The following is a 13,107-nucleotide window of genomic DNA, read 5'->3' as shown; positions in this document are numbered from 1 at the left end:
GTTGCTGTGGTATTCTCTGTGCGATTGTCTGTCTGAGCTTATAAAACCCTTACACTAAGCGAAACGTATAGAAAGAAACGTCCAGTAATTTTATCCAAAACTTTTACTGAGAAGTTTGGTACTTTCCATCAGAAATGCCATTGCCGTGGTTAGCTTGGCTACTGCGAAGAGTTGGTCTGTTGTTGTGGTATTCTCTGTGCGATTGTCTGCCTGAGCTGATAAAACCCTTAGACGAAGCGAAACATAAAGAGCCGTCCATTAATTATATCCAAGACTTTCACTCCGAGAAGCTTGGTACTTTCCATCAGAAATGCCATTGCCGTGGTTAGCTTGGCTACTGCGAAGAGTTCGTCTCTGTTGCTGTGGTATTCTCTGTGCGATTATCTGCCTGAGCTGATAAAACCCTTACACTAAGCGAAACATAAAGAGCCGTCCATTAATTTTATCTAAGTCTTTCACTCCGAGAAGCTTGGTACTTTCCATCAGAAATGCCATTGCCGTGGTTAGCTTGGCTACTGCGAAGAGTTCGTCTCTGTTGCTGTGGTATTCTCTGTGCGATTGACTGCCTGAGCTGATAAAACCCTAACGCTAAGCGAAACATGTAGAAAGAGCTGTCCATTAATTTTATCCAAAACTTTCACTCCGAGAAGCTTGGTACTTTCCATCAGAAATGCCATTGCCGTGGTTAGCTTGGCTACTGCGAAGAGTTGGTCTGTTGCTGTGGTATTCTCTGTGCGATTCTCTGCCTGAGCTGATAAAACCCTTACACGAAGCGAAACATAAAGAGCCGTCCATTAATTATATCCAAGACTTTCACTCCGAGAAGCTTGGTACTTTCCATCAGAAATGCCATTGCCGTGGTTAGCTTGGCTACTGCGAAGAGTTCGTCTCTGTTGCGGTGGTATTCTCTGTGTGATTGTCTGCCTGAGCTGATAAAACCCTTACACTAAGCGAAACGTATAGAAAGAAACGTCCATTAATTTTATCCAAGACTTTCACTCCGAGAAGCTTGGTACTTTCCATCAGAAATGCCATTGCCGTGGTTAGCTTGGCTACTGCGAAGAGTTCGTCTCTGTTGCTGTGGTATTCTCTGTGCGATTGTCTGTCTGAGCTGATAAAACCCTTACACTAAGCGAAACATATAGAAAGAAACGTCCATTAATTTTATCCAAGACTTTCACTCCGAGAAGCTTGGTACTTTCCATCACAAATGCCATTGCCGTGGTTAGCTCTGCTACTGCGAAGAGTTCGTCTCTGTTGCTGTGGTATTCTCTGTGTGATTGTCTGCCTGAGATGATGAAACCCTTACCCCAACCGTAACCGAAAGATATAGAGCCATCCGTTACGTTTAGCAAAACCTAATCCTACTTTCGGGGATAAGTTCTTTTAGTTTCATCGTGAGAAATGTTTTTCTAAAGTGAGTTCCGCCACCCACGATGATGAGCTGGGGTGCTTCTTCCTGAGCGCTAATGTGGTACAGAGAAGTGGTTTAATCACAAGCTCTGTGCCTTGCATGATGTTCAATGTTCGTTTCATGGGAGCATCAAGAGAAGGGGCATGTTCTGAGTGGTAAAAAGGAAAAAAGTGCAGAAATTCATCAATTTGATCTAAACCTTAGTCTTAACTCTTAAAACATTAAATTGCAATTGCAGAAAAATTAAATTTAAAAAACAAAAACAAAAAAACACTTGTATTGTTCCAAACCCCACCAACAACATTTCAAGTTTAAAACGGGATAAAGTAATCAAGATATAAGACAATGGGAGATCAGTTGTAACGAATAAACACCCAAATTGCCCCTAGACTTAACCAATCAAACTCTATCCCTAACCGTAATCTTTGGGGTATTTCTAATCCAGCACTTGGGTATGGCAGAGGTGCTCAGTTGACATGTGTTGGCTCTGGCATTCAATCCTAACCATAAAGTTAACCTAGTATTTTCAATCTGAAATGCCCTTGCCGTGGTTAGCTTGGCTACCGCGAAGAGTTGGTCTCTGTTGCTGTGGTTCTCTCTGTGCGATTGACTGCCTGAGCTGATAAAACCCTTACACTAAGCGAAACATAAAGAGCCGTCCATTAATTATATCCAAGTCTTTCACTCCGAGAAGCTTGGTACTTTCCATCAGAAATGCCATTGCCGTGGTTAGCTTGGCTACTGCGAAGAGTTCGTCTCTGTTGCTGTGGTATTCTCTGTGCGATTGACTGCCTGAGCTGATAAAACCCTAACGCTAAGCGAAACATGTAGAAAGAGCTGTCCATTAATTTTATCCAAAACTTTCACTCCGAGTAGCTAGGTACTTTCCATCAGAAATGCCATTGCCGTGGTTAGCTTGGCTACTGCGAAGAGTTCGTCTCTGTTGCTGTGGTATTCTCTGTGCGATTATCTGCCTGAGCTGATAAAACCCTTACACTAAGCGAAACATATAGAAAGAAACGTCCATTAATTTTATCCAAGACTTTCACTCCGAGAAGCTTGGTACTTTCCATCACAAATGCCATTGCCGTGGTTAGCTCTGCTACTGCGAAGAGTTCGTCTCTGTTGCTGTGGTATTCTCTGTGCGATTGTCTGCCTGAGATGATGAAACCCTTACACTAAGCGAAACATGGAGCCGTCCATTAATTTTATTCAAGACTTTCACTCGGAGAAGCTTGGTACTTTTCCTCAGTAATGACATTGCCTTGGTTAGCTTGGCTACTGCGAAGAGTTCCTCTCTGTTGCTGTGGTATTCTCTGTGCGATTGTCTGCCTGAGCTGATAAAACCCTTACACTAAGTGAAACATAAAGAGCCGTCCATTAATTTTATCCAAGACTTTAACTCCGAGAAGCTTGGTACTTTCCATCAGAAATGCCATTGCCGTGGTTAGCTTGGCTACTGCGAAGAGTTCGTCTCTGTTGCTGAGGTATTCTCTGTGCGATTGTCTGCCTGAGCTGATAAAACCCTTACACTAAGCGAAACCTAGAAAGAGCCGTCCATTAATTTTATCCAAGTCTTTCACTCGAGAAGCTTGGTACTTTCCATCAGAAATGCCATTGCCGTGGTTAGCTTGGATACTGCGAAGAGTTCGTCTCTGTTGCTGTGGTATTCTCTGTGCGATTGACTGCCTGAGCTGATAAAACCCTAACGCTAAGCGAAACATGTAGAAAGAGCTGTCCATTAATTTTATCCAAAACTTTCACTCCCAGAAGCTTGGTACTTTCCATCAGAAATGCCATTGCCGTGGTTAGCTTGGCTACTGCGAAGAGTTCGTCTCTGTTGCTGTGGTATTCTCTTTGCGATTGTCTGCCTGAGCTGATAAAACCCTTACACTAAGCGAAACATAGAGCCGTCCATTAATTTTATCCAAGAATTTCACTCGGAGAAGCTTGGTACTTTTCCTCAGTAATGACATTGCCTTGGTTTGCTTCGCTTCCACGAAGACTTAGTTTCTGTTGCTATTGTATTTCTGCGGGATTGTCCGACTGAACATATAAAACCCTTACTGTAAGTGAAATATGTAGAATAGCCGTTCATTAATTTTATCCAAAACTTTTACTGCAAGAAACTTGATACTTTCCATCAGGAATGCCATTGCAATAGTTAGCTTGGCTACTACAAAGAGTTGGTCTCTGTTGCTGTGGTATTCTCTGTGCGATTGTCTGTCTGAGCTTATAAAACCCTTACACTAAGCGAAACGTATAGAAAGAAACGTCCAGTAATTTTATCCAAAACTTTTACTGAGAAGTTTGGTACTTTCCATCAGAAATGCCATTGCCGTGGTTAGCTTGGCTACTGCGAAGAGTTGGTCTGTTGTTGTGGTATTCTCTGTGCGATTGTCTGCCTGAGCTGATAAAACCCTTAGACGAAGCGAAACATAAAGAGCCGTCCATTAATTATATCCAAGACTTTCACTCCGAGAAGCTTGGTACTTTCCATCAGAAATGCCATTGCCGTGGTTAGCTTGGCTACTGCGAAGAGTTCGTCTCTGTTGCGGTGGTATTCTCTGTGTGATTGTCTGCCTGAGCTGATAAAACCCTTACACTAAGCGAAACCTAGAAAGAACCGTCTATTAATTTTATCCAAGTCTTTCTCCCCGAGAAGCTTGGTACTTTCCATCAGAAATGCCATTGCCGTGGTTAGCTTGGCTACTGCGAAGAGTTCGTCTCTGTTGCTGTGGTATTCTCTGTGCGATTGTCTGCCTGAGCTGATAAAACCCTTACACTAAGTGAAACATAAAGAGCCGTCCATTAATTTTATCCAAGACTTTAACTCCGAGAAGCTTGGTACTTTCCATCAGAAATGCCATTACCGTGGTTAGCTTGGCTACTGCGAAGAGTTCGTCTCTGTTGCTGTGGTATTCTCTGTGCGATTGTCTGCCTGAGCTGATAAAACCCTTACACTAAGCAAAACCTAGAAAGAGCCGTCTATTAATTTTATCTAAGTCTTTCACTCCGAGAAGCTTGGTACTTTCCATCAGAAATGCCATTGCCGTGGTTAGCTTGGCTACTGCGAAGAGTTCGTCTCTGTTGCTGTGGTATTCTCTGTGCGATTGTCTGCCTGAGCTGATAAAACCCTTACACTAAGCGAAACATAGAGCCGTCCATTAATTTTATCCAAGACTTTCACTCGGAGAAGCTTGGTACTTTTCCTCAGTAATGACATTGCCTTGGTTTGCTTCGCTTCCACGAAGACTTAGTTTCTGTTGCTATTGTATTTCTGCGGGATTGTCCGACTGAACATATAAAACCCTTACTGTAAGTGAAATATGTAGAATAGCCGTTCATTAATTTTATCCAAAACTTTTACTGCAAGAAACTTGATACTTTCCATCAGGAATGCCATTGCAATAGTTAGCTTGGCTACTACAAAGAGTTGGTCTCTGTTGCTGTGGTATTCTCTGTGCGATTGTCTGTCTGAGCTTATAAAACCCTTACACTAAGCGAAACGTATAGAAAGAAACGTCCAGTAATTTTATCCAAAACTTTTACTGAGAAGTTTGGTACTTTCCATCAGAAATGCCATTGCCGTGGTTAGCTTGGCTACTGCGAAGAGTTGGTCTGTTGTTGTGGTATTCTCTGTGCGATTGTCTGCCTGAGCTGATAAAACCCTTAGACGAAGCGAAACATAAAGAGCCGTCCATTAATTATATCCAAGACTTTCACTCCGAGAAGCTTGGTACTTTCCATCAGAAATGCCATTGCCGTGGTTAGCTTGGCTACTGCGAAGAGTTCGTCTCTGTTGCTGTGGTATTCTCTGTGCGATTATCTGCCTGAGCTGATAAAACCCTTACACTAAGCGAAACATAAAGAGCCGTCCATTAATTTTATCTAAGTCTTTCACTCCGAGAAGCTTGGTACTTTCCATCAGAAATGCCATTGCCGTGGTTAGCTTGGCTACTGCGAAGAGTTCGTCTCTGTTGCTGTGGTATTCTCTGTGCGATTGACTGCCTGAGCTGATAAAACCCTAACGCTAAGCGAAACATGTAGAAAGAGCTGTCCAATAATTTTATCCAAAACTTTCACTCCGAGAAGCTTGGTACTTTCCATCAGAAATGCCATTGCCGTGGTTAGCTTGGCTACTGCGAAGAGTTGGTCTGTTGCTGTGGTATTCTCTGTGCGATTCTCTGCCTGAGCTGATAAAACCCTTACACGAAGCGAAACATAAAGAGCCGTCCATTAATTATATCCAAGACTTTCACTCCGAGAAGCTTGGTACTTTCCATCAGAAATGCCATTGCCGTGGTTAGCTTGGCTACTGCGAAGAGTTCGTCTCTGTTGCGGTGGTATTCTCTGTGTGATTGTCTGCCTGAGCTGATAAAACCCTTACACTAAGCGAAACGTATAGAAAGAAACGTCCATTAATTTTATCCAAGACTTTCACTCCGAGAAGCTTGGTACTTTCCATCAGAAATGCCATTGCCGTGGTTAGCTTGGCTACTGCGAAGAGTTCGTCTCTGTTGCTGTGGTATTCTCTGTGCGATTGTCTGTCTGAGCTGATAAAACCCTTACACTAAGCGAAACATATAGAAAGAAACGTCCATTAATTTTATCCAAGACTTTCACTCCGAGAAGCTTGGTACTTTCCATCACAAATGCCATTGCCGTGGTTAGCTCTGCTACTGCGAAGAGTTCGTCTCTGTTGCTGTGGTATTCTCTGTGTGATTGTCTGCCTGAGATGATGAAACCCTTACCCCAACCGTAACCGAAAGATATAGAGCCATCCGTTACGTTTAGCAAAACCTAATCCTACTTTCGGGGATAAGTTCTTTTAGTTTCATCGTGAGAAATGTTTTTCTAAAGTGAGTTCCGCCACCCACGATGATGAGCTGGGGTGCTTCTTCCTGAGCGCTAATGTGGTACAGAGAAGTGGTTTAATCACAAGCTCTGTGCCTTACATGATGTTCAATGTTCGTTTCATGGGAGCATCAAGAGAAGGGGCATGTTCTGAGTGGTAAAAAGGAAAAAAGTGCAGAAATTCATCAATTTGATCTAAACCTTAGTCTTAACTCTTAAAACATTAAATTGCAATTGCAGAAAAATTAAATTTAAAAAACAAAAACAAAAAAACACTTGTATTGTTCCAAACCCCACCAACAACATTTCAAGTTTAAAACGGGATAAAGTAATCAAGATATAAGACAATGGGAGATCAGTTGTAACGAATAAACACCCAAATTGCCCCTAGACTTAACCAATCAAACTCTATCCCTAACCGTAATCTTTGGGGTATTTCTAATCCAGCACTTGGGTATGGCAGAGGTGCTCAGTTGACATGTGTTGGCTCTGGCATTCAATCCTAACCATAAAGTTAACCTAGTATTTTCAATCTGAAATGCCCTTGCCGTGGTTAGCTTGGCTACCGCGAAGAGTTGGTCTCTGTTGCTGTGGTTCTCTCTGTGCGATTGACTGCCTGAGCTGATAAAACCCTTACACTAAGCGAAACATAAAGAGCCGTCCATTAATTATATCCAAGTCTTTCACTCCGAGAAGCTTGGTACTTTCCATCAGAAATGCCATTGCCGTGGTTAGCTTGGCTACTGCGAAGAGTTCGTCTCTGTTGCTGTGGTATTCTCTGTGCGATTGACTGCCTGAGCTGATAAAACCCTAACGCTAAGCGAAACATGTAGAAAGAGCTGTCCATTAATTTTATCCAAAACTTTCACTCCGAGTAGCTAGGTACTTTCCATCAGAAATGCCATTGCCGTGGTTAGCTTGGCTACTGCGAAGAGTTCGTCTCTGTTGCTGTGGTATTCTCTGTGCGATTATCTGCCTGAGCTGATAAAACCCTTACACTAAGCGAAACATATAGAAAGAAACGTCCATTAATTTTATCCAAGACTTTCACTCCGAGAAGCTTGGTACTTTCCATCACAAATGCCATTGCCGTGGTTAGCTCTGCTACTGCGAAGAGTTCGTCTCTGTTGCTGTGGTATTCTCTGTGCGATTGTCTGCCTGAGATGATGAAACCCTTACACTAAGCGAAACATGGAGCCGTCCATTAATTTTATTCAAGACTTTCACTCGGAGAAGCTTGGTACTTTTCCTCAGTAATGACATTGCCTTGGTTAGCTTGGCTACTGCGAAGAGTTCCTCTCTGTTGCTGTGGTATTCTCTGTGCGATTGTCTGCCTGAGCTGATAAAACCCTTACACTAAGTGAAACATAAAGAGCCGTCCATTAATTTTATCCAAGACTTTAACTCCGAGAAGCTTGGTACTTTCCATCAGAAATGCCATTGCCGTGGTTAGCTTGGCTACTGCGAAGAGTTCGTCTCTGTTGCTGAGGTATTCTCTGTGCGATTGTCTGCCTGAGCTGATAAAACCCTTACACTAAGCAAAACCTAGAAAGAGCCGTCCATTAATTTTATCCAAGTCTTTCACTCGAGAAGCTTGGTACTTTCCATCAGAAATGCCATTGCCGTGGTTAGCTTGGATACTGCGAAGAGTTCGTCTCTGTTGCTGTGGTATTCTCTGTGCGATTGACTGCCTGAGCTGATAAAACCCTAACGCTAAGCGAAACATGTAGAAAGAGCTGTCCATTAATTTTATCCAAAACTTTCACTCCCAGAAGCTTGGTACTTTCCATCAGATATGCCATTGCGTGGTTAGCTTGGCTACTGCGAAGAGTTCATCTCTGTTGCTGTGGTATTCTCTGTGTCATTGTCTGCCTGAGCTGATAAAACCCTCACACTAAGCGAAACGTATAGAAAGAAACGTCCATTAATTTTATCCAAGACTTTAACTCCGAGAAGCTTGGTACTTTCCATCAGAAATGCCATTGCCGTGGTTAGCTTGGCTACTGCGAAGAGTTCGTCTCTGTTGCTGTGGTATTCTCTGTGCGATTGTCTGCCTGAGCTGATAAAACCCTTACACTAAGCAAAACCTAGAAAGAGCCGTCTATTAATTTTATCTAAGTCTTTCACTCCGAGAAGCTTGGTACTTTCCATCAGAAATGCCATTGCCGTGGTTAGCTTGGCTACTGCGAAGAGTTCGTCTCTGTTGCTGTGGTATTTTCTGTGCGATTGTCTGCCTGAGCTGATAAAACCCTTACACTAAGCGAAACATAGAGCCGTCCATTAATTTTATCCAAGACTTTCACTCGGAGAAGCTTGGTACTTTTCCTCAGTAATGACATTGCCTTGGTTAGCTTGGCTACTGCGAAGAGTTCGTCTCTGTTGCTGTGGTATTCTCTGTGCGATTGTCTGCCTGAGCTGATAAAACCCTTACACTAAGTGAAACATAAAGAGCCGTCCATTAATTTTATCCAAGACTTTAACTCCGAGAAGCTTGGTACTTTCCATCAGAAATGCCATTGCCGTGGTTAGCTTGGCTACTGCGAAGAGTTCGTCTCTGTTGCTGAGGTATTCTCTGTGCGATTGTCTGCCTGAGCTGATAAAACCCTTACACTAAGCAAAACCTAGAAAGAGCCGTCTATTAATTTTATCTAAGTCTTTCACTCCGAGAAGCTTGGTACTTTCCATCAGAAATGCCATTGCCGTGGTTAGCTTGGCTACTGCGAAGAGTTCGTCTCTGTTGCTGTGGTATTCTCTGTGCGATTGTCTGCCTGAGCTGATAAAACCCTTACACTAAGCGAAACATAGAGCCGTCCATTAATTTTATCCAAGACTTTCACTCGGAGAAGCTTGGTACTTTTCCTCAGTAATGACATTGCCTTGGTTAGCTTGGCTACTGCGAAGAGTTCGTCTCTGTTGCTGTGGTATTCTCTGTGCGATTGTCTGCCTGAGCTGATAAAACCCTTACACTAAGTGAAACATAAAGAGCCGTCCATTAATTTTATCCAAGACTTTAACTCCGAGAAGCTTGGTACTTTCCATCAGAAATGCCATTGCCGTGGTTAGCTTGGCTACTGCGAAGAGTTCGTCTCTGTTGCTGTGGTATTCTCTGTGCGATTGTCTGCCTGAGCTGATAAAACCCTTACACTAAGCGAAACATAGAGCCGTCCATTAATTTTATCCAAGACTTTCACTCGGAGAAGCTTGGTACTTTTCCTCAGTAATGACATTGCCTTGGTTTGCTTCGCTTCCACGAAGACTTAGTTTCTGTTGCTATTGTATTTCTGCGGGATTGTCCGACTGAACATATAAAACCCTTACTGTAAGTGAAATATGTAGAATAGCCGTTCATTAATTTTATCCAAAACTTTCACTGCAAGAAACTTGATACTTTCCATCAGGAATGCCATTGCATAGTTAGCTTGGCTACTACAAAGAGTTGGTCTCTGTTGCTGTGGTATTCTCTGTGCGATTGTCTGTCTGAGCTTATAAAACCCTTACACTAAGCGAAACGTATAGAAAGAAACGTCCAGTAATTTTATCCAAAACTTTTACTGTGAGAAGTTTGGTACTTTCCATCAGAAATGCCATTGCCGTGGTTAGCTTGGCTACTGCGAAGAGTTAGTCTGTTGCTGTGGTATTCTCTGTGCGATTGTCTGCCTGAGCTGATAAAACCCTTACACTAAGCGAAACATAAAGAGCCGTCCATTAATTATATCCAAGTCTTTCACTCCGAGAAGCTTGGTACTTTCCATCAGAAATGCCATTGCCGTGGTTAGCTTGGCTACTGCGAAGAGTTCGTCTCTGTTGCTGTGGTATTCTCTGTGCGATTGACTGCCTGAGCTGATAAAACCCTAACGCTAAGCGAAACATGTAGAAAGAGCTGTCCATTAATTTTATCCAAAACTTTCACTCCGAGTAGCTAGGTACTTTCCATCAGAAATGCCATTGCCGTGGTTAGCTTGGCTACTGCGAAGAGTTCGTCTCTGTTGCTGTGGTATTCTCTGTGCGATTATCTGCCTGAGCTGATAAAACCCTTACACTAAGCGAAACATAAAGAGCCGTCCATTAATTTTATCCAAGACTTTCACTCCGAGAAGCTTGGTACTTTCCATCAGAAATGCCATTGCCGTGGTTAGCTTGGCTACTGCGAAGAGTTGGTCTGTTGCTGTGGTATTCTCTGTGCGATTCTCTGCCTGAGCTGATAAAACCCTTACACGAAGCGAAACATAAAGAGCCGTCCATTAATTATATCCAAGACTTTCACTCCGAGAAGCTTGGTACTTTCCATCAGAAATGCCATTGCCGTGGTTAGCTTGGCTACTGCGAAGAGTTCGTCTCTGTTGCGGTGGTATTCTCTATGTGATTGTCTGCCTGAGCTGATAAAACCCTTACACTAAGCGAAACGTATAGAAAGAAACGTCCATTAATTTTATCCAAGACTTTCACTCCGAGAAGCTTGGTACTTTCCATCAGAAATGCCATTGCCGTGGTTAGCTTGGCTACTGCGAAGAGTTCGTCTCTGTTGCTGTGGTATTCTCTGTGCGATTGTCTGCCTGAGCTGATAAAACCCTTACACTAAGCGAAACATATAGAAAGAAACGTCCATTAATTTTATCCAAGACTTTCACTCCGAGAAGCTTGGTACTTTCCATCACAAATGCCATTGCCGTGGTTAGCTCTGCTACTGCGAAGAGTTCGTCTCTGTTGCTGTGGTATTCTCTGTGCGATTGTCTGCCTGAGATGATGAAACCCTTACACTAAGCGAAACATGGAGCCGTCCATTAATTTTATCCAAGACTTTCACTCGGAGAAGCTTGGTACTTTTCCTCAGTAATGACATTGCCTTGGTTAGCTTGGCTACTGCGAAGAGTTCGTCTCTGTTGCTGTGGTATTCTCTGTGCGATTGTCTGCCTGAGCTGATAAAACCCTTACACTAAGTGAAACATAAAGAGCCGTCCATTAATTTTATCCAAGACTTTAACTCCGAGAAGCTTGGTACTTTCCATCAGAAATGCCATTGCCGTGGTTAGCTTGGCTACTGCGAAGAGTTCGTCTCTGTTGCTGAGGTATTCTCTGTGCGATTGTCTGCCTGAGCTGATAAAACCCTTACACTAAGCAAAACCTAGAAAGAGCCGTCTATTAATTTTATCTAAGTCTTTCACTCCGAGAAGCTTGGTACTTTCCATCAGAAATGCCATTGCCGTGGTTAGCTTGGCTACTGCGAAGAGTTCGTCTCTGTTGCTGTGGTATTCTCTGTGCGATTGTCTGCCTGAGCTGATAAAACCCTTACACTAAGCGAAACATAGAGCCGTCCATTAATTTTATCCAAGACTTTCACTCGGAGAAGCTTGGTACTTTTCCTCAGTAATGACATTGCCTTGGTTAGCTTGGCTACTGCGAAGAGTTCGTCTCTGTTGCTGTGGTATTCTCTGTGCGATTGTCTGCCTGAGCTGATAAAACCCTTACACTAAGTGAAACATAAAGAGCCGTCCATTAATTTTATCCAAGACTTTAACTCCGAGAAGCTTGGTACTTTCCATCAGAAATGCCATTGCCATGGTTAGCTTGGCTACTGCGAAGAGTTCGTCTCTGTTGCTGTGGTATTCTCTGTGCGATTGTCTGCCTGAGCTGATAAAACCCTTACACTAAGCAAAACCTAGAAAGAGCCGTCTATTAATTTTATCTAAGTCTTTCACTCCGAGAAGCTTGGTACTTTCCATCAGAAATGCCATTGCCGTGGTTAGCTTGGCTACTGCGAAGAGTTCGTCTCTGTTGCTGTGGTATTCTCTGTGCGATTGACTGCCTGAGCTGATAAAACCCTAACGCTAAGCGAAACATGTAGAAAGAGCTGTCCATTAATTTTATCCAAAACTTTCACTCCGAGTAGCTAGGTACTTTCCATCAGAAATGCCATTGCCGTGGTTAGCTTGGCTACTGCGAAGAGTTCGTCTCTGTTGCTGTGGTATTCTCTGTGCGATTATCTGCCTGAGCTGATAAAACCCTTACACTAAGCGAAACATAAAGAGCCGTCCATTAATTTTATCCAAGACTTTCACTCCGAGAAGCTTGGTACTTTCCATCAGAAATGCCATTGCCGTGGTTAGCTTGGCTACTGCGAAGAGTTGGTCTGTTGCTGTGGTATTCTCTGTGCGATTCTCTGCCTGAGCTGATAAAACCCTTACACGAAGCGAAACATAAAGAGCCGTCCATTAATTATATCCAAGACTTTCACTCCGAGAAGCTTGGTACTTTCCATCAGAAATGCCATTGCCGTGGTTAGCTTGGCTACTGCGAAGAGTTCGTCTCTGTTGCGGTGGTATTCTCTATGTGATTGTCTGCCTGAGCTGATAAAACCCTTACACTAAGCGAAACGTATAGAAAGAAACGTCCATTAATTTTATCCAAGACTTTCACTCCGAGAAGCTTGGTACTTTCCATCAGAAATGCCATTGCCGTGGTTAGCTTGGCTACTGCGAAGAGTTCGTCTCTGTTGCTGTGGTATTCTCTGTGCGATTGTCTGCCTGAGCTGATAAAACCCTTACACTAAGCGAAACATATAGAAAGAAACGTCCATTAATTTTATCCAAGACTTTCACTCCGAGAAGCTTGGTACTTTCCATCACAAATGCCATTGCCGTGGTTAGCTCTGCTACTGCGAAGAGTTCGTCTCTGTTGCTGTGGTATTCTCTGTGCGATTGTCTGCCTGAGATGATGAAACCCTTACACTAAGCGAAACATGGAGCCGTCCATTAATTTTATCCAAGACTTTCACTCGGAGAAGCTTGGTACTTTTCCTCAGTAATGACATTGCCTTGGTTAGCTTGGCTACTGCGAAG

The 13,107-nt window shown here is 43.1% G+C and overlaps 2 non-coding genes across 2 annotated transcripts; both read left to right on the top strand.

Moving 5' to 3' along the window:
* Positions 1–1,358: 1,358 nt before the first annotated feature.
* LOC130130209 (small nucleolar RNA U3) lies at positions 1,359–1,571 on the top strand. Its single transcript, XR_008812126.1, has one exon. It is a non-coding gene; the product is annotated as a small nucleolar RNA U3 (small nucleolar RNA).
* Positions 1,572–6,217: 4,646 nt separating this feature from the next.
* LOC130130207 (small nucleolar RNA U3) lies at positions 6,218–6,430 on the top strand. Its single transcript, XR_008812125.1, has one exon. It is a non-coding gene; the product is annotated as a small nucleolar RNA U3 (small nucleolar RNA).
* The last annotated feature ends 6,677 nt before the right edge of the window (positions 6,431–13,107 follow it).

This window comes from Lampris incognitus, chromosome 19 (genome assembly GCF_029633865.1).
Source record: "Lampris incognitus isolate fLamInc1 chromosome 19, fLamInc1.hap2, whole genome shotgun sequence".
Taxonomy (NCBI): domain Eukaryota; kingdom Metazoa; phylum Chordata; class Actinopteri; order Lampriformes; family Lampridae; genus Lampris; species Lampris incognitus.
The sequence above is the reverse complement of the archived record's forward strand: the minus strand, read 5'-3'. Positions and strand labels throughout refer to the sequence as shown.